Source organism: Sander lucioperca, chromosome 15 (genome assembly GCF_008315115.2).
Source record: "Sander lucioperca isolate FBNREF2018 chromosome 15, SLUC_FBN_1.2, whole genome shotgun sequence".
Classification (NCBI taxonomy): domain Eukaryota; kingdom Metazoa; phylum Chordata; class Actinopteri; order Perciformes; family Percidae; genus Sander; species Sander lucioperca.
The window spans coordinates 1,356,243-1,383,893 of NC_050187.1; positions in this window are offsets into that span (position 1 = coordinate 1,356,243).

Here is a 27,651-nt window from a genome sequence, read left to right on the forward strand (position 1 = left end):
GTACATGTGTGTGTGTGTGTGTGTGTGTGTGTGTGTGTGTGTGTGATGAGCGGCAGGTAGCTGCCACTCTGTACCCTGGCTCAGGGCCTGGCTGCCCTCCCCTTAACCCCAGGAGCCCTGCATCCATCAGCAGCTCTGCAGGGGGCCAACACCCTTCCCCCTCTGCTCCTACTGTCCCTCTCTCTTTTCTGTTCCTACACTCAGGACCAGAGATCCACCAGTGCGGGGTTATGAAAAACATATTTTTACTGTCATGTAACAAGCATTTGGACCATCATGCGACACTACTCCAAATACCTGTAAGCTTCCAGTGTTTTACATGTTTCGGACTGTTACTACCAATTATTTATGCTTTACATTATCAAACATATTTCAATTTTAGACTTTTTTGGCATCCATTGGTTTCCATTCATTTTGTTATGCTCTAAAATCATCTTGCAGTAAATTGAAACTGTAAACATCTTGTGTTTTCAAAATTCCATGCTGGTTGTGTGGTAATGCAGCGCAACGTGGAGACTGATTTGAAAAGTCTGTACTGCAGTACTACATAACAATAATATAAGTGATAGAAATAAAAGCTGACATAATGTTGACTGTGACTGTGACTGTTGACTGTTGTAGTGAAATGAAATTAAACTGCCGGCTGCTCTGAGAGTGGAAAAGCACATTTAGAGATCTGAACACGACCGCATCCTCTGACATTTCTGCCTCCACCTCAGTACAACAGGTGACTGGGATTTATTTTGTGGTCCTCACAGTATTGGAAAATAACATTTAAAAAAATCAACAGCAGCATCTCTGTCTCTCTTGCTCTGGATATTCCAATAGTTTCATTGGAACTATTTCTTCGTTAGCAATGTGTTCACATTGAAGTTTCACATGCTCTCCTTTTATTAAATATCATCCTCCTTTTCCTATCCAACCCCCCTGTCTTCAATTTACTACCTTGGTTACACTTCTCTCTCCCCTCCATCATTCCCGCTCTGCATTCCAATGTGCAGCCATCTGCCATTTTCCCTCCTCCCTCTGCTCTTCCTCCTCCCTCCATCATTTCTCTCTCTTCCCTTCACCTCGTCAAGCTGAGGTGTGCTTTAGTGTCTCAGGCTACAGCCACAAAAATATGCCTGTGTTTAACCCTCCTGCTGTCCTCGGGTCAAATTTGACCCATTTTAAAAATGTTTCCATATCAGAAATTTGGGTTTCTTTCCACCAAATTGTCAAAGAAACTAACATTGATGGTTCCATACAACCATTACTCTTCACAGGTAAAATAAATGATCAGTTCACTACTTTTATTGAATTTGGGTGTTTTATTTAATTTTATAGCATTTGAAGAAGCAAAATGACAAAAGAACGTTGAAAAGAAGTGACAAAAATGTTGGAAAAAGCTTCAAAAACGTGGGGAAAAAAGTCAACATAAACATTTTTTTTAAATCGCTGAAAAGAAATCGACAAAAACGTCACAAAAAGGTGACAAAAAACCTGGGGAAAAATCGACAGAAACAGAAAAAAAATCGACAACAAAAATCGCTGAAAAAAATTGACAGTAACGTCAAATGGTGACAAAAAACATGGAAAAAAAAGACAAAAACATCGGGAAACGTTGAAAAGTGTCGAACAAGAACAACAAAAAGTTGAAAAAAAAGTTTTCATTTAAAATTTGGGGGTTAAAAACGTGTATCCTTTTGCTGCGTTCGTTTACGCCTTGCGTCCACACCACTCTGGCATTTCCGAGCCCCTAAAACAGAGGTAGTGCATTTGGAAACACTGCTGGCCCCATTTTGGTTTAAATTTTGGAATTGCTTTGTAGTCTGGACGGGCAGAAAGGGAGACCTTTGGAAACGACAAAACAGACACCCACATCAGTCAGTCTTATCGGTTAGGTAGGCTTACATACCTTTTCAGTATAGTTCCAACTCGTTGTTGGTCCAAGTAAAAACATACCTGGTCTCAGACATTTCAGGCGGCAGTTGCTCAGGTGAAAAAAGGGCACCTTTTAAGACCTTTTTAATATCACATTAAATGAAATGTAATACCCATTTCACAATCATATCGGTCAAAGAATGACAGAACACCAGTAGGGACAATAAGGCCTACAATTATTTATTTAGTAGCTGGCTGCATAGTCTCACTTTGCCAGACCTTCTTCAACAGCGCTGCGGAGGAGGGTCTGGCGAGTCCACACAGCATTCTGGGATGGGAGAAAAATGTGCCCTGGTTTATTGGCATTTCTTTAAACCAATCACAATCGTCATGGGCGGCGCTAAACTCCGCACAGAGCCACTGCAAAATAGTCTCAGGAAGGAACTTGTTCTGGTGGAACATGGGTACGTTCAAAGGTAGTTTTAGTCGTGCAACAGAAAACTCAGATTGGACAGATAGTCTAGCTAGCTGTCTGGATTTACCCTGCAGAGATCTGAGGAGCAGTTAACCATAGTCCTCACAAATCCTCCAGAGTTTAGAACGCAAACACAAAGAAAGCAGAAGCAAAAGGACATCGGTGAAAAGACATGCATCCGGTGGAATTTCCTGCAGCACCGGAGCAATCCTGGAAGTGAAATGTAGTGGATATAGACCAGGGGTAATTCTAGGATCAGACCTTTAGGGGGGCTCAGCCCCTAATGAGAATGTGACACGGATACAGTGCCTTGCAAAAGTGTTAACCCCCCCCTGCTAAATCAGTAATTTCATTGGCCGATAATCTCTGAGCTATAAATCACAGTAATAACGACCAGTTTGACACAATGTTCTAACATTCAGCAATTTTAGTTGCTTTAGTTTCAATTTGGGTTCTAATCTGCGCCATAAAATGACCAACTTCATCTCCGGGGACTACCAATGTTAAACTGCACAACCGTCTCCTGTTCTCCCTCTGACAGATCAGATAGAGACTCAGCCAAAGGCGGGAGTCTGGCACAACCTACTCTGATTGGCCAAAACTACGTTTCTGTTAACCCTTTCATTGATGGGGTTACAGGTGCATAGCATTGGCGACAGCAACACATGATATTAAACCAGTTTCGAGCCCTTTGGACCTGTAATTGTTTGTCCTCTGTCACCAACAGACAAGTTCAAAAACTCTCACTTGAAGCACCAAAATTGATAAATTAAAAAAAAAAAAATGTTTTGGGGCTGAGAGGAAATTTAGGGGAGCTTGAGCCCCCCTAAAATGGGTCTAAAATTGCTCATGATATAGACTACTCTTTTATCCACCCTCGTGCAAAGTGGCACTTCATACTAATTTACTAAATAATCATTATTATGATTCTGAGTTCCGAGGTAAATGGAACGCACTCATACTCTTTTCTGAGAGGACATTATCCGTTTTTCTACAGATTCATTTATTACAGTGTACTACAGGTCAGCGCTTCAGAGAAACAGCAACAACAGGATGGAGATGCTCTGCAGAATCATCTCCTGCAAACATGGCTTCACTGTCAGACTCAGGGTTGAATAGATCCAGGTGTTAGAGCAGAGGCAAACAGGAGTTGCTGCTGTAGCCTCTGTGCTGGGTTTAAGTGGTCATATGGAATGAGTTTTACTAGCATGTGTTCCATGAAGGAGGGTATATTTGGTCAAACCCAGCAGGGCAATCAAAGACGTCCTGGATTTGAGACTGGGAATGTCTGTATGTTCATAAATGCCAATGTGTGTCTCTCTCTCTCTCTCTCTCTCTCTCTCTCTCTCTCTCTCTCTCTCTCTCTCTCTCTCTCTCTCTCTCTCTCTCTCTCTCTCTCGCTCTCTCCAGATGGATAAACAGTTGAAGGCACACGCACACACACACCCAATGACTGGACTGGGGCCTGAGAAAGTGACTAGAGAACCACAGAGTTACTTGAGACTTCAGGCTCAGCTGTGTCTATTATTTGGATGGTTGTAATTGTTTTTGAGGCGAAGCAGAACAACAGCACTTCACCGAGTGAAGTGAGCTGACAGCGGCTCAGTGTAGTGTATTACTAATGAGACATAGTCTCCCACAGAAAAGGACACAAAGTTAGACTGCATCAGTGTCGGTTTGTGACTAGTCTCACATTGCCAGACCAGGTCTGGCTAGTGCACACAGCATTCCGGGATGGGAGTAAAACGTGCTCTGGTTTATTGGCATTTCTTTAAACTGATCACAATCAGCTTGGGCGGTGCTAAGCGCCATACAGAGCCACGGAGCCGCTGCAAAATAGCCTCGTGAAGGAACTTGTTTTGGTGGAACGTGTACATTCAAAAGTTGTTTTAGTCATGCAACAGAAAACTCTGATTGGACAGATAGGACCATAGTCCTCAGAAATCCACCAGAGTTTAAAATGCCAACACAAAGGAAGCCCAAGGCAACGGATATCCGGCCAAAATGAGTGAAATCCGGAGGAATTTCTGTCGGCAACGGAGCAATCCCGGAAGTGGAACATCGTGGATATAGACTAGGCGAACAGAAGCTTGTGAGAGACATGATAATACTGCTATGGCACCAGTTGTTATTTTACCATGTTGTATGTACCAAGTTTGCCGTCTGTCCATGTGGTGAGCTGCTGGCTGGATGGCATGGTCTGGTCCCGAGGAGGTCAGCCATGTTTTCGTAAGGCAGAGGATGGTACAGTCCTGAATGTCTCTCTGCTACTTTATTCTGGCTCTAAGGTCATCCAGCTTGTTCTTTAGAGGCTGGACATCGGCTAGTAGGATACTGGGCAAGGGTGGAAGATGTCCCCTTGGTCAAGTCAAGTCAATTTTATGTATATAGCCCAATATCACATATTTTCCTCAAGGGGCTGTACAATCCGGTCAGAAATGAAGCATTCTTAACACACTGAATATTTTAAATTAAACAGCTTATTAACGTGCGCTTGTTGCCCCGTGTACGCTGATCTGTGGACATTTCCGAATGCCTTCCTACAGTTGCTTAATAAAAGCGGGCTTTCCACACAAACAAACGTACATGTGTTATTAGTATGAGAAAAAAATTAGATTTTAACTGTGTCGAGCTTGGGTCTGCTCTGTCGGACGCGGGCCGGGCTCGGACAGAAAAATGCGGCACTCTAACTCAGGATACCATACATTTTTTGTAACCCCACCCACGATCTTTTACTAAACCTAACTGTCCCGTTCTTGTGCCGCATGTCAGTTAAATGTAGATTTTAAATGACGACCAAATCGGTCCCGATTCAGAGCGTCCAAAAGTGACGCCTAGAGTCTCAGCCAAGCGCGTCAAATATTGCAGCGGGTGGGATTACATTGGAATGAGTTGACAGCCCCACTGTGTCTGACTGAGGCAAAAAAAGTTAGAGAGTGGCTCTGCTTCAGGCTTTGCCATGTTCTCTGCCTTCACTTCGGTCCTCTGGATGTAGCTGGATTGATTTTCACATCCTCCACACACACACTGACACACACACACATACACACACACACACACACACACACACACACACACACACACACACACTCACACACACAGAGGTGTGGCAGTAAAATACCTGGCAACCTGTTACTGCTAAGAATTAGCTGAGCTTAGAGAATGCCTGAGAGCGCTGCAGCAACCAGATTGTGGGCACACTGCATGCATACATGCTCACTAACACACATGTACATACATGAATGCCATATATAGAAACACATGTGTGGAAACAAATGAACATGCATTTATCAAAGACACCTAAACATACATAACCATGTGCAGTCACACACAGACTAAAATGCAAAAAAGACACGTTTAAACTATTACGTCATAATTATATAATATTCTACTATGCTTCCAAATGTATACATGAGTTAGTCATTTTTACATAAGTTGTACATATTAACACACGAATAAGACATAATCAAACATTTTATATGCACGTTGGTATTCAATAATTAATTAAAACACACACACACATACTCAAATATAGAACTAAAAAACACAAATACACACATAGTACTACTCACCAGCCCACCCACACACACACATGTGCAGGCGTGGGCGGGGCGGTGAGGTCGACGAGTCTAAACCAGCGTGGGAAACTATTCCCACAGGTGGTGAGTAAAGGCGGAAGCTGCTTGGTTCACACTGATGGACACATGGTTTGAGGAGAGAGAGAGAGTGTGTGTGTGTGTGTGTGTGTGTGTGTGTGTGAGGTGGGGTCTATCCAATTGATTTGAATCCCAACTGGTCCTAAATTTTCCCGCCATAGCTCTATGCATATGTGTGTATGTGTTGTAGAGAGAGAAAGGTGTTTCTGATCAACCACACCTCTGTGAGTGGAATCAATTCAGTGAGTCTGTGTATGAGCAGAAGGCTGATAATTGGGTTACAGCTGAATTTTGTCAGCTGCAACTAAACACATCACTACCTGTCCTCTGTGTATAAAACGAGATTACAGCATGTCAAGGAGAGAGTACACATCATGTGTATGTGTGTGTGTATGACATCATACTCTAAGATCATACAATATCAGTGGGGAGGAACTACGACAACCTATCAGTGAGGAGGAGGGGGGTCCAATGGTTAATAGTTACAGGTTAAAGGTGCAATATGTAATATATTTACTGTATTAAATCCAAAAATGACCACAATATGTCAACAGATATTAAGGTAACATGCTAAGTTGAAATACTATCTTTTCTGAGAACAATGCTAAAGCCAGTATTTTCTCCTTTGAAATTTCCATTTCGTGGCAAAATGTCTGTTTGTGTTTAGGCCTGTGTGTTGATATCAACTGTCCATTTTGACAGCCGGGCTGCGTTGCCAGATATACCTGTAAACACATAACCCAACGCTCTACAGCTGTAGTACAGCCATGGAAGCAGCAAACAAAAAAACGGGATCAACGGAGATAGATTCTTCCCGACCTAAAAAACCTCAGTGTTTCTAAACAGTTGCGTGACCAGAGACGTCACAAAACCTAGGTAAATTTTGGAGATGTATTTGAAAGATGGAGACAGCTTAGAGTCCAAAAGGACTCCGAGTTGGCTAATTTTCTGCTCAACGGGTAAGCGTTAATCTTCAGGCTAATTTTTCACAGCTACAAGGGATGGGCATTTCCAGTCATTTCAACATTTGTGTACTCACATTGAATAATATAGATTACTCAAGTTAGGTACTCGCAAAAACAATTGAGATACAGCCAGTGAAGTGATCCCGACTGGTCCTGGCTAACACCGCCATGCTAACCCTGCTAACCCTGCTAACTGCTAACGTTACTGAAGGACCAGTCAAGCGGGCCACGGATGTTTACAACCACCTTGACAGACCTATGACAGAAGCCGCAAGCTTGACTTCCTCATAATGAAACATGCAATTTAACTTTGGCAAAACAACCGTGTAGCCTGTTCAGTGGCGGTAGCCGACCAACGGTGAGTAGTTTTAAGCCGAGAAAGTGTGTCTGTCAGTCGGGTAGCGAGGACGGTGAGGTAGTGGTGTTTCAGCGGTTGTTGCAGTAATTTTTGTCAGTCGGGTACAGAGCTCCGCGTGAGCATGGGCTTTTATGACAGTCAACATAGCCTGCATCTAACGTTAGCTACTCCGATTTGCTGTGGAGTAATGTAAATGTAAATGGACTGTATTTATGTAGTGCTTTTCTAGTCTTAGAAAAGACTAGCACTTTTGCATAGCACAGGAACCATTCACACACATTTGTACACTGTGGCCGAGGATGCCATACAAGGTGCCACCTGCTCATCAGATAACCATTCACACACACATTTACACTCCGATGGTGCAGCATCGGGAGCAATTCGGGGTTCAGTGTCTTGCCCAAGGACACTTCTATGTGGGACTGCAGGGCCAGAGAGATCGATCCGATAGGTAGGCGACCACCCTACCACCTGAGCCACAGCCGCCCCAATGGCTGGCTATGTGAGACTAGCGTCTAGCAACATTGTTGGATGCTGCGTTCCCAACCTGGCAACCTCCGTGAACTTTGAGTCTGGGGAGGAGGGACCGGGGGAGATGACTCTCGCCAGTATTTTGAATTTGGACTGCAGTAACTATTTTAAATGCTAACTGTCAGTATTACCGTTTGCACCTTTAAACTCGGGAGTCCTCTGCCTCCAATGTGCCACGCGATGGTCCATGGGCGTAGGAAGCATTCAAAATATGGGTGGGATGAAATGAAGCATAGCATAAGTTCTGGCAGGTCACGGAGTCAAGCTCGGTTATTATCTCAGCTCATAGCTGACAGTTCCTATGGCTCAGCTGATTCCCTCCTGAGCATATGATTGAATTTGTCAAATGGAGTGCTCTTTTTAACTGCTTTTCCCAGCCTACCTCGCTGCATCTCTGCTAGCGCTTGCAACCCACCTCCACCCCAGCTCCTCCTTTTAAATTTATATTGTCTGACTTAATCAATGTCATGTCTGTTCTGTAGCCTAGGGAGATCCTGCACTGCTGCTCTCCCCGCTTAAGGCTTTCCATGTATGCACATGGCAACATGACATCATGACTTCGCGTAAACATACATGGCCACTTTCTTAAGCCAAACGGCGTGTTATCTGTACGCATTTTGAGCTATCCGCGTGTATGTCTCCGCTGTATACAGCAGACGTAAACATACACGCCACTTTCTACAAGTGGTGTATTATCGAGTAAACATACACGCCACTTTCTAAAGCCAAGTGGCGTGTTATCTGTACACATTTTGAGCGCTGTATATGGTGGACGGGTTGGGTTTAGGAAAAGAAGAACCCGTTGGGTTTAGGAAAAGAAGAACCCGTTGGGTTTAGGAAAAGAACAAAGCTGCGTTGGGTTTAGGAAAAGAACAATGGGGTTGGATTTAGTAAAAGAAGAAAGCGACGGTTAAGTTTAGGAAACGTGACATGCAGGTTGGGTTTAAGAAAAGAAGAACTGGTTGGGTTTAGGAAAAGAAGAAAGCGACGGTTGAGTTTAGGAAACGTGAAACGCGGGACATGAAGGAAACGTGACACGCAGGACACGATCCCCGGTCTCCTGGGTGAAAGTCCTGTGTTTGACCCAACCAACCTCCCTACGCGGATTTTCGCGATCATACCACTCGCTACGGCGTAAATTCACACGCAATCGCAAGGTAATGTAAGTCAATGGAGGTCAAACGGCGTTGATAAACACGCTAAAAAGCGAGAGCGAGATAGACTCCAGAGAGAAAACATTGAGAGCAATAGTGCACCTTCCACCTTCTCTTCCCCTCTCTCAAACCCACAGACCTTGGGGAGCGCCACGGTGCTCTGTCTTCTCTGTCCTCAGTCCTGATAATTGTGTTAAATAATGCATTGTTGTGCAAGTTGGTGGTTTGCTGGTTGGGTCGGGTTCAGGTGGTTGATTAACGCATATTTTTGTTGGTTGGCTGGCTCTCAAAACGGGTCAGGTGGGTACGGAAAATAAAAAAAAAACCTGACCTGCGCATCACTACACTCCACATATTATTTAATGACAAAACACCTTAATATAACAACCATCTGCAACATTTGATGAAAAGCAATAGTCTTGAACTCATAAGTGGCATAGGTTGGAGTAGTGTGTGTGAGTAAATCCATTAGCGGCGTGCTCGGGTGGATGTGTGTGTGTGTGCATGCCATGTGAGAATCTGCCTGGGTGCTAGGTTGAGCTGGAAACATGTTGTGGAATTTCATTGATTTGGGCATTCTTGCAAGTAGCAAGCTGATTGGATTTGATAATAAAGCACTGACACGAGTGAATAGACCGAAGCACTGGTTTTCGACATTGTTAAAACATGGTAAAAGTGTGTGTGTGTGTGTGTGTTGACTGTTTATATTCGCTCAAACACCCTGGCCTGCAACATTAAGACCAAAAAGACCATGTGATCTCCAACTGAGCCCATGTGTGAATAGAGCAGCTCATTGTGCGAGCAAGCTATTGGGTGTGTTGATGACGTTTTGCAAAACCGGCTCGCAAAACCAGATCAGAGGGTGGAGACGGGTGATATACACAAAGACGGGAATGGTAATGTCTAACTGGAGAGATGACGAGATTCGGGAACTTCTGTCGGTAAGGGCAGATGCCGAAATCGTCACACAAATTTAAGAAACAGCAAGAGACACCCTTTTTATGACCTAATTATGAACTGGCTACATGATTGTGGTGTATACTTGATAAACAATCCAAAAATATACAATTATACAATCCATTACATTACATTACATAACATTACATGCCATTTAGCTAATATTTGCAATGCCCACTCTCTCTAGTGCCCACTCTCATTTTTGCATAGAATACTAAGCTATTAAAATAGTCTAATAATTGTTGGCATGATTTTATAAATCATAGTTTGATGGTAAACTGACATGTAGCACAGTGAATGCATAGGATTCACTGTGTATGTGGATGGCCTTAGTGCCTACCTTACCTATGGGCCAGTTAGCAGTGGGGATTTATGTTTGCTAAAATTATGTTGGATTCATATTAAGACTTTTTCATTTTTGAAAACCTTTAAAAAATTAACAATAACTTGGAGGCCCCCCTGCAATGACTCTGAGGACCCCCTAGGGGCCCCGGACCCCCTGTTGAAGATCCCTGGTGTAAGTAAACACGAGTGTGCAATTTGTGCTTAGTGCAATAGTGTAATCAGTGACGTAAGACAGTGTTATCCCACACTCAGCGGTGAAATGTTGAAGAGTCTTATGGCTTATGGTATGAATGATTTTCTGTGGCGGTCCTGTGACTGAGAATTACGATACTTGACCTTATAAGTCATTATAAAAATGATTTATAATGTGTTATGATTCAAGTTATGAAGCATTATGATTATTCATGAGTGCTTATAACTATACTTATAGAACAGTATAAGCAGATTATAACACATTGGAACTGTGTTTATAATGCATTATAGAGACAGGCTTCATAGAAAGTGTCAATACTTAAATTTTTTAATGAATAATGATTGAATAATGTTACTTAGCATGGGAATGTGTAAATTCTAACACAGTAAACATCAACACAAAAGCATGCACATTTTGTGCACTGATACAGACTTATCCTTATATTCGACACATATGTGTAACCTAAAATTTTCATGACAATATCGCCATGACAATGACATTAGTGAGCACGCAGGACAACATCAGTTGACTGGAGTCTTCGCATTCCTGAGAGGATGACCACCAAATGGGTCTGATGCTGAGTGGAGCAGCATGTGTGACATCTCTGACACTCTGTGTACAACCCACACACACACACACACACACACACACACACACACACACACACACACACACACACACACACACACAAACACTGGAAATATTTAACATGACAAACAATAATCACTGGAAATGTGTTTGTATTCGGAATGAAAGTAGCTCTAAAGAAATAATCTTGATTGTGGCAGTGACTTAGCCGCTTCAGTCCAGTTCCAGCTTCTGTTCCAGTGCATCTGTAGGCACATGTGTAAAGTGTTCCATAGTGAAGCTGTGAAGTGATTTTGTAGCACATGCAGTGAAAAAATGTGACTTAGTGCAGCTTTTGCTATCAGAAAACAAATAATATGTGTGACCGGTGAGGCAAAACTATCAGCGTTAATAGTGTTAATATAGAAAGATACTGAGACTGAAAGTGAGCGCAGAATCAAAAGGCAGGTAATGAGGGCTAAGTGTAATGAGTGAGAGACTGAGTGGTAGGGAGAGATCAGGCAGCGAGCAAGAGGGAAAATAAATTGAAAAAGCAGAGAGTTATACAGGGTCTTGCAGGAATTTATTCCAAGAGGAAAAAAAAAGGGCTGGTGGAAAGGGGAGACGCGGCATCGTGTTCAGAGCTGTTGTGTTTCTTTCGGTCCCCCTCTTCAAAGGGACGCTGGCCCTGATGGCTTTACCATACACTGTTCTGGGGGTTAAAGCTGAAGCACAGCACTGCACAGTACCTGCAGGACTGGAGCTGCAGGGAGTGGGGCTCATGACGACCCAGACGGGGTTTAGCAGGCAGCTTCGGCTTGGCACTCCAGGTGAACCTGCAGACATACAGCACGCTGATGGGTTGCCTGCTGATGACAGAGAGACTGAAAGACTGCCACTGCACTGGATTGAGTGTGTGCTTAAAAATGATTTAACATATTAGGAATGTCTTCAAATTTAAAAAAAAAAAAAGGGTTCAAAGACATGACACTAGATAAGTATAGACATTGAGTAGTATTATTCTGTGAGAATGTTGATAATGGTGATGATGATGATAATGAACATCATTATTATTATTATGGTTATCATCATTATTTAGGATATTATTCATCCTATGGTGGCAATGTACTGTATATACTGTAAATACTGACCCTTATGGGTATATGTAGGCGTGTATGTATGTATGTATATATGTAGGTAAGTGTATGTATTCATATGCAAACACACTGTATGCATGCATGTATGTAGAGAGTTATCTGGGTAAGTGTATATGTTCTTTAGTTTTTTTGTATGATTTATTTTTATTTTTCTTGTGTTGTAATTTCATTCATTCATTCATTCATTTGAGTGAAAAGGTGACAAGGTTTGACACAATTTTGAAAATCTGCAGCCATAGGAGTTTGTGAGGGCTTGAAATTTTGGATGATCATATTAAATGTGGCCAAATCTTTAAATAATGAGGTAAACATATTTAAAAGAAAATTTCTGTGAGCCAAAACCTCAGATTTCCCAGTGTTCTGAACACTCTGGGTTCAGCAGTTTGTTCTACTCTCGGCTCAGTGTGACGTCATTGTGAGAAGGCTGCCTTTCTCCCTTTTCACTAGCCTCTGATCCTTAATTTAAGTGTAATGTTTTAGATTATTTGCTACTTTATCATTGACATAGCCTTGTTTAGTGGGTTTTTGGGTGCATAGTGTTTTTTCTATGGTTCTGTGATGTCAGCTGCTCACCAGCTTAATCAAGGAGAGTACATACAGGTTTGCCTGAATAGGTCCTTTCAGCAGGGAGGGGCTGGGCATTCCTAAGGTGTAGAACAATAGGTAAGGTAGTTCTGCAGTGAATGACAATTTTATATTTGGGGTGCCTTTTGTTGTGGGTGCACATATATGCATCAATGGTAATGTTAGCAGTAACTGTTCTATCTCCTTATAATGGTATTTTCAGATACAGAGTGTAAATGTAAACCTTAAACCTGTGCAGGTGGTAGGGTCCAGTTATGTGAGGCTGATACCCCGTTTACACGTACATGGTTACTTTGAAAAACGGAGACATTTCCCTTCGTTTGTGCCCTTCGTTTACACGCAAACGGAGAATTCGCCTCTGAAAATGATTCTTTCTAAAAACTCCGGGCAGAGGGGAGATTTTGGAAAACTTCGTTTGCACGTTTGCATGTAAACTGAGACAAACGGAGGTTTAGGCAGCCGAGGAAGTGAGGAAGAGAAGAGAGAGGAAGTGATTCGTTGCTGTTGTTGCTATTTTCGGGATTCTGATTGGCTAACGTGGGCTTGAGCTTCTCGTTACACTGTCACCTACAGGTTTGGCGTGCTGTTGACGGCATTGACGGCATATATACTCAGGTACGTGTAAACGAACACTTTTCTGAAAACTGACAGCTGTGCACAATGTTATTTTTGAAAACGGAGAGGTTGAAATGTCCGTTTATGAAAATAGCCGGCCACGTGTAAATGTAGCATAAGAGGTTAAAAGTGCCTTCTGAAGCCCTTCTTCAAGATAGAAAGGACTTGGCAGCTTGCTGGGAGGTTGCCGTTTTGTTTGTTTGATGTTATTTTGCCTCAGTTCAAATTAGTTTTTGTATTTCTCGGGGTTCAGTGTTTTTTTTTTCACCGTTTTTACACATCTCCAGCTTCCTGTCAGCTTCTTAAAAATCGGGCACCCCATTACTTCACCAGCTTTGGCATGAGGTGGGGGGTTTGACTTTTGGTGGCAGTGGTGGGATTTTTTTTCTGTCTCTGAGGCTGAAGAACCTGAAGAAGCCAAGTTGCCCCAACACCAGGAGCAGGAAGGAGGCCATGCAGAGTGACCAGGGAGCCATGGAGGACCAGACCCTGGCTAGAGACGATGGTGTTCAAAGGGGTCCTGACCAAGGAGGCTTCGACCAGCTGTACGCCTTGATTCTGGCAGATGCAAGTGCAGGAAAGAGAGGCTTACAAGCAGGAGCAGGGATGGAGAAGTGTCCAGAGACCTGTACTACAAAGCAAGATCAACATGCCCTGGATTTATTTCAGTTACCCGGCTTCACCTAACCTAACAACCACGGTCCCACATTAGCTGTGTCATGACAGTGGTTAACAACTAGTTCAGTCAACCCAGGGTTTCCCAATCCAGAGACGCGCGCGTTCACATAAAAGAGGCAGTGTTTGCACAGCACGACCAATCACAAACATCTACCAGAGCCGCATATTTTTCATAAGAAGAGCAAACTATAATTCTACATAAATACGAAGAACACAAACACGGTTTTACAGGCAAAACGCAGTACAGTCGCTGTTACCATAATTACACTTGCGCTCTCCACAAACTATCGTTGCTTTAGCCTATTATATTATCAGTTGCAACCCTGGCAGTGGAAAGTGATCGTGAGAGCAAATAAAAAATATAAGGTAACACTTTACTTGACGGTATCTACATAAGAGTGACATGACACTGTCATGACAGTCATGTCACATGAACCCTAACCCTAACTCTAACCATAACTTGTCATGACAAAAACCGAATGACACTTACTAAAAGAAGCGTTATGTCATAAATGTTTATGACTTGTTTATAATGTTTATGACACGTTCATGACAGTGTCATGTCACTCTTACGTAGATACCTGCAAGTAAAGTGTAACCAAATATAAACATAATTCAAACCGCTTAATCAAGGAGAGTACATACAGGTGTGCCTGATTAGGTCCTGAGGGGCTGGTCACTCCTAAGATGTAGAACAATAGGTAAGATAGTTCTGCAGTAAATGATATTTTTATAATATTTGGGGTGCCTATTGTTTTGGGTGCACATATATGTATAAATAGCAATGTCAGCAGTAACTGTTCCATCTACTTGTAATGGTATTTTCAGATACAGTGTGTTAATTATGCTTTCTCGGTTTAGCTCACCCCATATTCACCTGTGCAGGTGGTAGGGTCCAGTTATGTGAGGCTGAGAGGATCTGAAGAGGGGGAAGGGATAAAGGACTTGGCAGCTTGCTGGGAGGTTGCTGTTTTATCTGTTTGTTATTTTGCCTCGTTTGGTGCTCTTTGTCTAGTATGTTTTTTTTTTTTTAATAAACACCACCGTTTTTGCACTTCTCAAGCTTCGTGTTCAGCTCCTTAAAAATCCCTGTGTAAAAGTTTTGGGCGCTCCACCACTTCATCGGGCTCACAGTCACCTATTCTCGGGTAACTGAACCACCAACTACTGCTGACCTGACGGAGCACCATATAAACAAACATTATAAACATTTTCATAAAGCATGCATATTTATCTGCTCCCATGTTGATAAGAGCATCAAAAACTTGAAAAATATTCCTTTAAAGTACATTTAGAACAGATACAAAATGTATGATTCATTTGCGATTAATCATGTGATTAAATATTTTAATCGGTTGACAGCCCTAATATATATATATATATAGTACAGGCATATTTAAAATAATTTTCCTCTCGCCTCCGATGCCCTCTCAGCCTGGTCTCACAGAATTCTGTGAAATGATCACGAACTGTTAACAGCGCATTACGTGGTGGTGGCACGGAATGTGTGAAAATTCCGTGTGGCCACCACGGAAAACAATGCCAATGTAAAGTCAATGAGAAGATGATGTAACATTAGGAGCGACTACGGTAGCGAGTAGTATGAAAGCCCGAAAATCCACGTAAGGAGGTTGGTTGGGGTGGTGGATGGGTCAAACAACACAGGACTTTCACCCAGAAGACCGGAGATCGTGTCCCGCGTGTCACGCCAGCTGGGAGGAGGCCTCGGGGAAGACCCAGGACTAGGTGGAGGGATTATATCTCCAACCTGGCCTGGGAACGCCTCGGGATCCCCCAGTCGGAGCTGGTTAATGTGGCTCGGGAAAGGGAAGTTTGGGGTCCCCTGCTGGAGCTGCTCCCCCCGCGACCCGATACCGGATTACCGAACGAAGATGGATGGATGGATTTCGTGGGCCCATCACGGAATTTTCGGCGATCATTGTTCATTTCATTGAATTCTTCCGTGGGCCCATCATGGAATTTTTTGCGATTCCATGAAACTGCCACAGATTTTGAGTTAAGGGGCCGTGTTCATTTAACGGAATTCTGTGAGATCAGGTTGGCCCTCTTCAGTCACCAGTCCGTATTTAGGCAGCACTAGAGCCACAGTGGAATGTCCTGTGGTTGGACTGGGTAGCTGGAGGGTGTGGAAGGTTCACGGGGCAGGAGGGCTAGAGTTGAGCGGGGGAAGATGAGGCTGTCAATCGGGTGCATTATCTCCACTCTGCCCTGTCAGCGGGCCTATCACCCCTGGGTGGCGACAGAGAAGGTCGCTCATATCTCAGAAAGGCTGATAACCCCCGAGGACCCACAGAGCAGAGACCATCACTGTCCAGCTAGACGGACTGACAGCACATTCACTCCGCACACACCTTCTCGTCTTTCTCTTCTTTTCAATGTGAGAGCACTCTAACTGAATGGAAGTCTGTCGATACTAACTATATTTTGAAAGATTCATAGAGATATATCATATTTTGATTTTCATTCTGAAACTCCAAGCACTCTACACACAATTGTATTAATGCCAGATACAAGGTAGATATTGGATGATTCTGACTGTGGATTATGTTGAATGGCAATATTACTTGTTACGTCCACTGTTAGCGCTTTTTATATATTATATATATATATAATATATATTTCTATCATGCACATGTTAGAAGGTTGGTATTGCCAGGCTGTGGTTGACACCAGGCAATTCAAACAAATATTTAAATAGAATATACAACCACATGGGCCTTGGATAACGGATTTGTAATATATTTTATAAATATGGGTTTGAAGGAGTTGCAGATCATTTATATAGTATCCATAAAGGAGAGAAGGTGTTTCATGGATGTAAATATGACTGGGCAAACAAGATTTGGATTAAATCAAAGTTGCGTACTTATTGTGAAATTTTTATTCATTTTACTGAAAATTATGTACTTTTTAGTTTATCAAAGAAAAACAACATCCATTTGTGTCCAAATGAGAACTTCTTTTTGAAGCGGGTAGGTATGCTTTGGAAGAAAAAAGTCCAATTTGTCCAGTTGGGGGGAGTCTGGGGTCAGACCTGCTGGGCTTTCGGAAGTTTGTGTGCATGTTAGGTTAATTAGGGTTAATTGGTGACTCTAACTAGTCCGTCGGTGTGAATAAGGTTTCAGCGCTGTGACTGACTGTCGACCTGTCCAGGGTATACCCCGCCTCTTGCCCAATGTCAGCTGGCATTGGCTCAAGCCCTCCATGGCCCTCCAAAAGTAAAAGCGGGTAAAGCTAATGGATGGGTGAAAATGGATGATTAGGATTTTGGCATTATTATCCTTTGTACGGAAACCTTGGCATTTGTTTTGTTTAATGATAATATAAAGGATGTGACTGAGATGACTGAATGTTTCACAAGGACTAAAATGGTTGTTTGAACCAGAGACATTTAAATTGGCATCTTTTATAAGAAATGCAATGGAGCTCAGGGAGAGAGCCTTGTATCAGTATTGAGTGGGTGGTGATGATGATGATGATTTATACATAGATATATTTACTTTCTTATAAATGATTATTTTGAATGCATATGTGATCCCTCTGCTGGAAACTAAGTTTGACGCAAAGGTGTTTTATAATCCCATGAAGGATTGGCCATGAAATGGCATGATTTAACATTATCTTGGTAGCTTTGTCTTTACCCCTTTTCTCACAGGATTAGTATTACCTGGTGACCTCTAGTCATTTGTAATAATTACGGAGGTTGTCTGTAATCTTAATCCCGTGCTATATGGCCATGTCTGTGATTTGTAAAGTAGAAATTCCACCGCAAATGACCTAGTCTGGACCACTGCCCGAACGGAGACCCCGACCAGAGGCCCCGACTAGAGACCCCGACCAGAGACCCCCGACCGGAGACCCCTGACGCCGACGCTTCATCCACGGGTTGATGGTGATGCTGTGTGTTTGCCGCTGCGGTTAGGACGATGATGTCAGTACATTTGAGTAAAAACATGCTCCACTTATCCTGTGCTAATGCGCCCCATGAAACTCAGCCCACAAAATGTGTGGGGCTAATTTGTAAATCACACAAGGTCCCCAGATGACACTAATCCCGTGCGAATAGGGCTATAGTGAGCATTTTAGCACGTTTTGCTCAAAGCACCACTGTGCTTAAGTCCAGCCTCATTGAGACGATAGTATGACCGGGCCTGTGCTAAGCTACAACAACCACGCTGGTTCTATCTGTCCAAACGGATCGTGATCACAATAATGCAAAGAGATTTGGAATGTAAGTTAAAAATGATGATGGTTGAGTAAGTGGGACTGAGTCTGTCTTCACCCAGCCTGTTCTAATTTGAACAGTGAACTCTCTTCACCTTCCAAGAACACGTTGTAGGAACCTCTGCCTGTGTTTGTGCCTATCAGCAGACTGATATAGCTACCGGGGTTAACAAGTAGCTCAGTCTGACACCAGTCACCACTCTCTGACCTCAAAACTAGTCTACTGAGAGACTGGTGTGCTGGATGTTTTGGAAAAATGCATTCTTTTTTTGAACATATACAGTATATCATCAACCTCTGTTGACTGAGCACACCCACTGATCTAAAATCATCTAGAAAACATGGCAAACACTTAATTTGCTGCACATTTGAATCACAAATTCATTGTTCAAAAATATAATTGATCAAAATGCAGCAATGTGTAACAGAGTTCTCTTCAGCATGATGGGTCACCTGCTCTAAAGTAGCGAACAGCTCTAATGCAGTCACAATAGTCTTTGTTTTTAATTGACAGTTCACAATGGTCTAAATGCCTGTCTTTGTACTCAGATTAGTTGGGGGGAAAACACCGAATACTTTAAGCACATTTTGAAGATAATGAGTATAAAACAAACAAGTTGCAGCTTTCTAATACAAAAATGTCTATATTGACACTTGAACCCCAATTCTTCTAAGTTATTCAGACATTTTCACATGTGGACATCCAATGTACACGTTCGTTGTATGTAAGTGTGCGACAAAGTAAAACATTACAGTATTGATGACCATGGATGCATTTGTTTATTGAAGAGATGAGAATTCTCAAATTGGTGTCATTCTCCTTTAAGAAAACGATTAGAGACAGACAGCAGAGGTGGGTTGGTAAGCTAAATGTTTTTGCCTTTCTCTCAGTGTGTGTGTGTGTGTGTGTGTGTGTGTGTGTGTATGTGCGCGTGTGTGTCTTGGGGGTGGGAGTGGGCTGTACCAGTTGATACATCTGATGTGAGACGACTCTGGCTCTCTGACAGGAGCTGTCACTGGAATAGCAGGGGGGTCCTTATCAATCAACCCCCCCAGCTGCCAATCAAATTCCCTCACCATAGCAACCAGGCCCCTGTTATCTACACAGCTGTCAGCTCTCGGCTGTCCAGTTGGGACTATAATCGAGCCCGTTTAAAGTATAGTTTAAGCTGGTTATAGTCCTGTTAGTCCTGCCGACAAGAATAATAACTTTCTAAACAGCCACTGCTTCTCAATAACCCTAAGAGACAGAGAAAAGCTTCAGAAACAAAATGTAGAACATGATGGGACAGCCTCCCTCTGGGCCTGTCCTAACAAATGTGCAGTGGCGAGAAACAGTATATCATTTCACCACTTATCAAATCTGATGAGAGACTCCTGAGATACCAGACATGAAGAATGACTAATGAGGGACTGAATCAACAAAGCTGATTGGTCCCTAGTCACTCTGAGTATATTGTGTACTAATTGAGAATCCCAATAAAATTCCTTCAACTTGTATGACTCAATAATCGATAAAACGTCATCATATCAGAGTTGACACCAATTGTATTAGAGCTTGTGACAACAAATATATTCAAATCCTGTGTATGGACACTACAAAATGAAAATAAAAACGGAACAGAAAAAACTCAAAAGACCATAAGTTGTGGCCGAAAGCTCCAAAAAAGCAGGTAAGTGGAGCTTGAGTTAAGATTTTCAAACGTGGCATTCAAAAAGTGTGTCACCTGAAACTCTCAAGCACAAGCTGCAGTTTAGTGTTGCAGTCAGTGCATTTCCATTCAACTATTTTTGTGCACATTTTAAATTTGCACGATAATAAACTGAGTTGAAACACCGTAAATAAAAAGTAGAAGTGTCACAAAAAAGTTATTACGCTCAGCTGAGGTGGAAACAATGATGTATCGATATCAATAAAATACAACATGTGGTCGCCGTTTCTCAACGGCCTACCTGGTTAAATAAAAAATAAAAATAAACAGCATTATGTTGATGGTATATGAATCATGTAACTTTAACATACTGAAGCTTCGGCTCTGAAGAGATGAAAAAGCGGCCTTCCTCACATACTGTCAATGAAACAAAAAAGATCATCTTTTAAGCTTTCACAGGAGCTCTTCTAATGTCTTCTTCTGCAGTGACTGGGTCCATCAGCTGTTTATTTCTATCAACCAATGATCTCATATTCACACAACAGTAGTGGATGTTTTATTTTGCAGATTTTCTGGAAGTCTGGTTAAAATTTGTGCTACATTTAGATAGATAGATCTTTATTGTCATTGTATGCAGTACAACAAAATTCTGTTGGAGCCATCCTCTCCAAATAGCAGCATAGAGTAAAAAAGATATATATATATATATATATATACACACACATACACCAGCACATTATCACCCAAGCACATCTCACACATACACATTCATTCCATGTTCTCAATAGCTAGAGTAACAGTAAACACAACAGTTATTGCATAGAGTCCGATTGCACTGAAGGGGCAAGGGATGTGTGTATGTTTTTATGTTTGCATGTGTAGATGTGTGTATGATTTCTGGAATATGTTCACAGCTCTGGGGAAGAAGCTATTCTGGAGTCTATTTGTGTGTGTGCTGGGGGTTCTCAGTCTGCCTGAGGGGAGGGTGGTGAACTGGGAGTGTCCGGGGTGTGAGGTGTCCTGCCTGATGTTTGTGGCCCGTGTGAGAAGACGGCTTGAGTATATTTCACTCAGGTTTGGTAGGGGGTTTGGATAGAAACTTGACTAGCGTGGCAATAACAGGATGACGCTATCTTCTTTGAATTATGCTACTGTTCTACTTTAACCGGCATTGGCACTGGCAGCCCTGTCTAACTTAATTGTTCTCTTGAGGTTATCCACAGGGATGGAAGATTGCATGTTGATTATACGGTCATGCCCTGCTTTTGCAAAGCAAATGTGGTCAACATCAATGCATGCATAAATCAGTAGGTCAATGACAGTTGACTTTTGGTTTCACATGGGACCTAAACCTTAGTCTCCTGAGTGAATGTCCCATCCACCACCATAACCTGCCTCATTACTTGGAATTTAGCGCTCTTATACTTTGTCCCCTCACTTCCTGGTTTGCTCTTGGGATAAGCACCACAGCCACGAGAGTTTGCCGCCTAACAAGAAATGTATTTGCTGGACGTTATGAGCTGCATAATGGACTCATATGATTGTCTTCTGGGTGAGGCTGTTGTTGTTTTTCGGCCTTGCCAAATAAAACTGCTTCACATGACAAAACCTACAGTGACCCCACCTTACAAGCTCACTACCCACCTTAAAAGTCGTATTATTAACTGCATGCTCGCTCAGATTCTTTTCCACCCTGCCAGGAATACATCAGGAGGACATAACAAAGAATTGATATTAAGTATCCAAAACATCATCCATGATGAACATGAATCCACAAACATCAGGATCAAACCTGGACTGTGGAATGATGGAAGGAAAGACAAAGAACTTAGAGCAATATGGGCTCCTGTTTCCGTTTCCTCTTTTCTCTCATTCTTTTCTGTTATCAACACTGACACACTGCTCCACAGTCACGGAGGGAGAAAGGCAATCTGTGGCCTTTGTTTAACAGTAGCAGAATGAATATGTAAAGAAGAGCTCATAAATAGAGAGCTGAAAGACACCCAGCTGAGGCTGCTCTGGGCCGGCCTCCAGCCACACACACACACACACACACACACACACACACACACACACACACACACACACACACACACACACACACACACACACACACACACACACACACAGGTCCTTTAAGGCAAAGACAAGCAGCACTCAATCAAAGGTCTGTAAGGGAAATAGTTGTTAACAGATCAATCACCTGTAGGATGAGAGCAACAGAAGAACAATCCATCCATCGCTGAGGCTGTATGCTGTATGCTAATGAGAGGAGTCACTGCGTCACTGCTAACACAAACTTCAGCTGCTGCTGTGAGAAAAAAACTGAGCAATTTCAGATCATTTGTGGAATTCACCAATTTTCTCATATACTCCCAAGTTTGTATGAAATTGGTCCGAAGACTGGTGAACAAGTGGTCCAGACCTGCCGTACCAGTCCTGTCTGCCTTTCCTCAAATGGGAAATTAGAATGTCTTTATTTGAATGCATTAGGAGTTTCAATATGATACTTACTAAAAAATGACTAAAATATGCAAGACAAACTAAATATTCTGTTCATTGTATCATCATCATTCCAGCCTTTTCCATTTACTGAGATTTATTTGTAGATTTTTATGATTTTATTGGCATACTTATCGTTCCAATATGCATCTTGCACAGTACTTTGCACTATTACCATTTTCACTTTACATCCCACTCCATGTGTACTTGTCTTGATATTATGTCTTATTTGTATGTTTGTATTTTTGTATATTATGTTGATATGTGCCTATATGTATACTGTTGTCTCTATTGTACAGTATGTGTCTATATTACTATTTGTCTGTTTACTACTACATGTCTATTTGTTGAACGTATAGAGAGTTAACACCTACCGAAGTCAAATTCCTTGTGTATGTAAGTATACTTGGCCAATAAATCTGATTCTGATTCTGATTCTGATATTTCCACACTCAGCTGCCTCAGGGTCGCTGTCCAGAAGCATCCACTGTTGCATCCGGTGTAACATCACCCACTGTAGGCTGTAACATTATCCCAGATTCCCAGATCTCTGTGATATTCACCTTCTTATTCTTGGGTCACATTTTTGTGAATGAGACCTGCTCACACACAGAGCAGAGCAAATGATCAACTCTCAGGAACACACACCTCCCGATGAACAGGTGGCTTTCACCAGGCTGAAACGAGCAATTTACAAAATGTTTGTGCGGTTAAGAGGGTTCGGTGAATCCAACTGTGAGCACTTGTATGAGTAAACCTCAGAGAAAAAAAGTGTTGGGTGTGTCAGAGGTTCAACCAACTTGTGCTTTTGAACCCATAGAGGCTAGTGCGGACATATCAATGAGGATAGACAAGTGAATGAAGAAAAGATGAATTATAACAGAATATATGTGATAATTAAGTCTTGGCAGAAGTCCTAGGTGCCTGACACATTAACCCGACGGCCGACCGTCGGCAGAAAAGGCAGTCGGACTGATCAGTCGGCATCTCGAGGTACGTAAGTGCCTCAGAACACACCGAAGCGACACAGACTTGAGTGTACGTTCTGCGTGTGCGTGAGACGTAATACGTCTTCATAACAGCAGGCGGCGCTAATCTGTATTGTCACCCAAAAAATGAAAACCAGCAGCTGATTGGACGAACGCATCACGTGGGTCTGGCTTCTCCCGGATTTTTCAACCGGGCATAATGGCGGCTTCGTTCGGAATACGATCTCATAATTTACGAAGATAGTTCACCGAATCGTGTTTCTGAAAACATTTTAAGAGAGAAATAGGCCATGCAGTTGCTGAATCAGTCTTCATTTCAGATCGACAAAGATCAGTTTAAAAGATTTTCGTCAGATTTTGAGAGGCTTAGTCAAGCTCATCCCGCTGGTCATTTCCAGGTTAGCACTGAACCAATCAGATTGGTCATTGAGTCCGACTGCCCGCGCTCCGACCCAGCAAGTCAGGTCGGCCAAAATTAAGGCCGCCAGCCCCTCCAACGAACAAAGGCACGGAACACACCGAACAGACCTGACCTCGCCAGACTGTCCGACGGCCGATTATCGGGTTGGTGTGTCAGGGCCATTAGCCCTGGGGCTAACGATGTAGGTGTGTCACTGATATCATGACTGACAGCCCCAGACAGGACAGCAAAGAAATAATACGTAAGCATGCATGAGAGGTATGAATGGCATGATGCATGAGAAATAAAACTACAGGCTTCCTGACTGAACTATGGCTGTATGTGTTTCCAGGGTGGACTTTATGCATATATAATCTAAAGTGGTTTCTCTTTTCCATTTCTGCTTCTGTTTCTTGCAACTGAACCATCTCTATGACAACTGAGCAAACTTCTTTGCGAAGGAAGGCCGTGAGATGGCGAGGTGGCTGAGAGCTCCATAAGAAATCTAGTGAGTGGAAAAACCAGCCATATGTTATTATTTATTCAACTTTAAATAACATTCCTGTTCCTGTGTGACTTTTTTAATTCTTGAGTTTACGTTGTGCCAGGGGCGATTCTAGGATCAGACCTGTAGGGGGGGCTCAGCCCCTAATGAGAATGTGACACGGATACAGTTTTTACTATTATAATTTTTAGGGGGGCTGAGATGAAATTTAGGGGGGGCTTGAGCCCCCTTAAAAAGGATCTAAAATCGCCCATGCTTTGTGCAGCATGGCTCCAGTGTGTCAGCACAGTCAAACTGTGAATGAGTATCTGTGAGTGCTAATGCCAGAGAGTCAGAGAGAGAGAGAGAGAGAGAGAATGAAATAGCAGTGTGTTTGTGTGTGTGTGTGTGTGTGTGTGTGTGTGTGTGTGTGTGTGTGTGTGTGTGTGTGTGTGTGCGTACCTGTACGTGTGTGTGATGAACGGGAGTGACATGGAGCATAGCATACATTGCTGAAATAGCTGATGTTGACTTGATTGTGTAGTCGAAAACACTGGGTAGCATGTGTGTGTGTGGTCATGTGTTTGTGTTGAGGTTACAGCCACTCTCTGCTGTTTGTCTCCAGTCTGTGGAGCCCTTCCAGCCTCCGTCCATTTCCCTTCTGTGTCCGGGTTGACTCTATACCTCCATTCCTCTTCGGTCCTCTGTCACTAACTCTTCATCCTCCCTGTGTCACTTCTAGTTTGTGTTTTCGTGACAAAACATAGTTTGGAGATCAAACATACTTATCGGGGATTCCATCTGGTGAAAGATCTTGTGTGACCCCCTGTCATGCAGTTTGAAACCACAACTTTAATTTTTCTCAGACTTGACAAAGCTCCTCCAGAGCCACAACAATAAGAAGTACTCCTTATGACATGTTCACTTTATATGTAAAATCAGCAAAGTGCCCCTTTATTACATTATAAATATAATACAATTGACAACATAATAGGAATCTCTCATTTTCACACGTAGCAACACAAATATACAGTAGCCTGTTCACACTGACACTGCTTGCTTTTCAGCAAATATCTTCATTATAATTCTGGGGGTAAAAAGAAACATATCAGATCACGTTGGATTTTTTTTAAACTATTATAACAATAAATACAGCAACAAGCAGAGCTCCTTCTACAGCATATTTATCTCCTTTATCTTCCATTCATACTATTTTCCTACACATCCTGCTGGCTCCCACCAGTTATTATTGTGGCCTGCTAGCCACTGTCGACACTGTAATCATCATAGCTGTGGTGGCCCGCTCATTACATGAGGGCTGTGCTGTGATTTGGACAAATTGCAATGAGATGTCTTTGCTTCTCCAAGGGTAACAAAACACTGGTTGGGACACATGGATCTGGATTAGGAAAAAAAGAACATGGACTTGTTAGGGAAGGGAAATATTCTCTTTGTCAGTGAAAGATAGAGAGCGTGATGTACTTTTAAATGTCTTGTGGTTGTTGTTAAGAAGGCATGCTGGTTGTTGGGGTTTGTGCATGAGTGTGTGTGTATTTCAGGCCTGTGTGTAATGTGTAATAACAACAGAGTAACAACAGAGAGAAAAAATGTAATTTCCCCCCAGGGGTTCAATGAAGTATGTCTTCTTCAATTGTAAGTTAGACTAACATTTCTTGGAGCTAAACACGCTAAACCTCTGCCAAACAATCACAACGTTAACATGGAACTTAGCTAGCTGTAAGTTGGACTTTAAATTGTATTCTGTTTGAAAATTATTTAGGCTTATATGTCCTTTACTTTCAATAGGCTGGCAAACTAGCTTACCTGGATAACTAGTTTCACTAGGTTAGCTAGGCTAATGCGCTAATCCTACATAGACCAAAGTTTGACAAAATATAATTCATGTGAGCTACAAATCGCTGGTAAAATGGATGCAAAGTCATCATTATTGGCAGTTACAACTAACTAAAATCCCATATAAATCTGCTTTCACTTGTTGTTGAGGAAATAGCTACCAGACTAATGCTTGAACGTTCCCACGTAAGAATAACGAGAGCTTTTCCCGTTCTTACCATTGTGCCACCATAGCTTAAATGCTACATTAGCATGGACAGTTGGTTTTTTGTTTGATACACTTTGATACAATCACCAGTTTTCATAATATTAACTAGATTATTTCCCCCACTTGCCATTTTCACTGGGCTCCAGCTAATTTGAAACAGGGAACATCGTTGATTATTTAGGCCACCAAAGAAGCTCTCCTTTTGAGAAATATGTAATATCCAAGTCCTGCTCCAGTATCTTACAATGAAATCTTACACTTATTTAGATTCATTTGAAGGAGCATAGTTTCTCCCTGTATTAACATGAAAAAGACCATAGGTATATTGATGAAATATTTGCATGTCTGCTCTCAACACCTCTATGGTTTTGTTAATTGCTGACAAGTTTTGCAAGTCTTTGACTGAGACTTCATATCAGTTGTGAATACACAAGATGTCTGCAGGTACATACTGACTCAGTCAGTGTGCTGGATGACCCTGCTGAAGATACTACTCTGTTCATAAGAATGTTGCTACATGAATCAGTTTGGAAATATGTGCTTCTCTTATGTAGGCTGTATGTTTTGTCACTTGGCTACACCCTTTGTCTTAATTTACTGGTCTTTCTTCTGTACCTTAATTGAGAACTTTGCTATACTGTTATCATTTGCGATTTACAAATTAATTAGCCGACATTGTTGGCTACCTATGTTGTGGCCTTCAAAAGAATATTACATAGTAGTCATCCCGACAAGGCTGTCTAAAGCTATGGCCATGTCTGATGTGCAGCACTGTATGCCACGTATCTGTATTCTGAAAGCTTGGCCTGGTGTTTGCTTTTCACACCTGATGTGACACATTTTTCACAGGCTACATAATGCAGTTGGATTTGCCAGATATGAGACAAAATTGTCTCCTCGTTACACTCTGTTTCAATCTTCAGTCTGACATTGTCTCCACTCTAACCGATTTTCATGAGGTAGGCGGATTCGATTTTCCCTAACCAACCACTAGAGACCAATGTATCCGCCTGAATCTAACATCATTTTTAGTCAACACCGATGCTTAACAAACGTCATGCCGACATACAGGTTAAACAAAGGGGCCTATTATATTGGTCGCCATTGCTGTTATTACTAACTACTCGTCAAATACTGACGTTTGGTCAGGAGCCCTTGGCGTCATTTTTCAATGTGCAGGGTAAACCCACTTAGTTAGGGTTAGGGAAAGACTGTGGG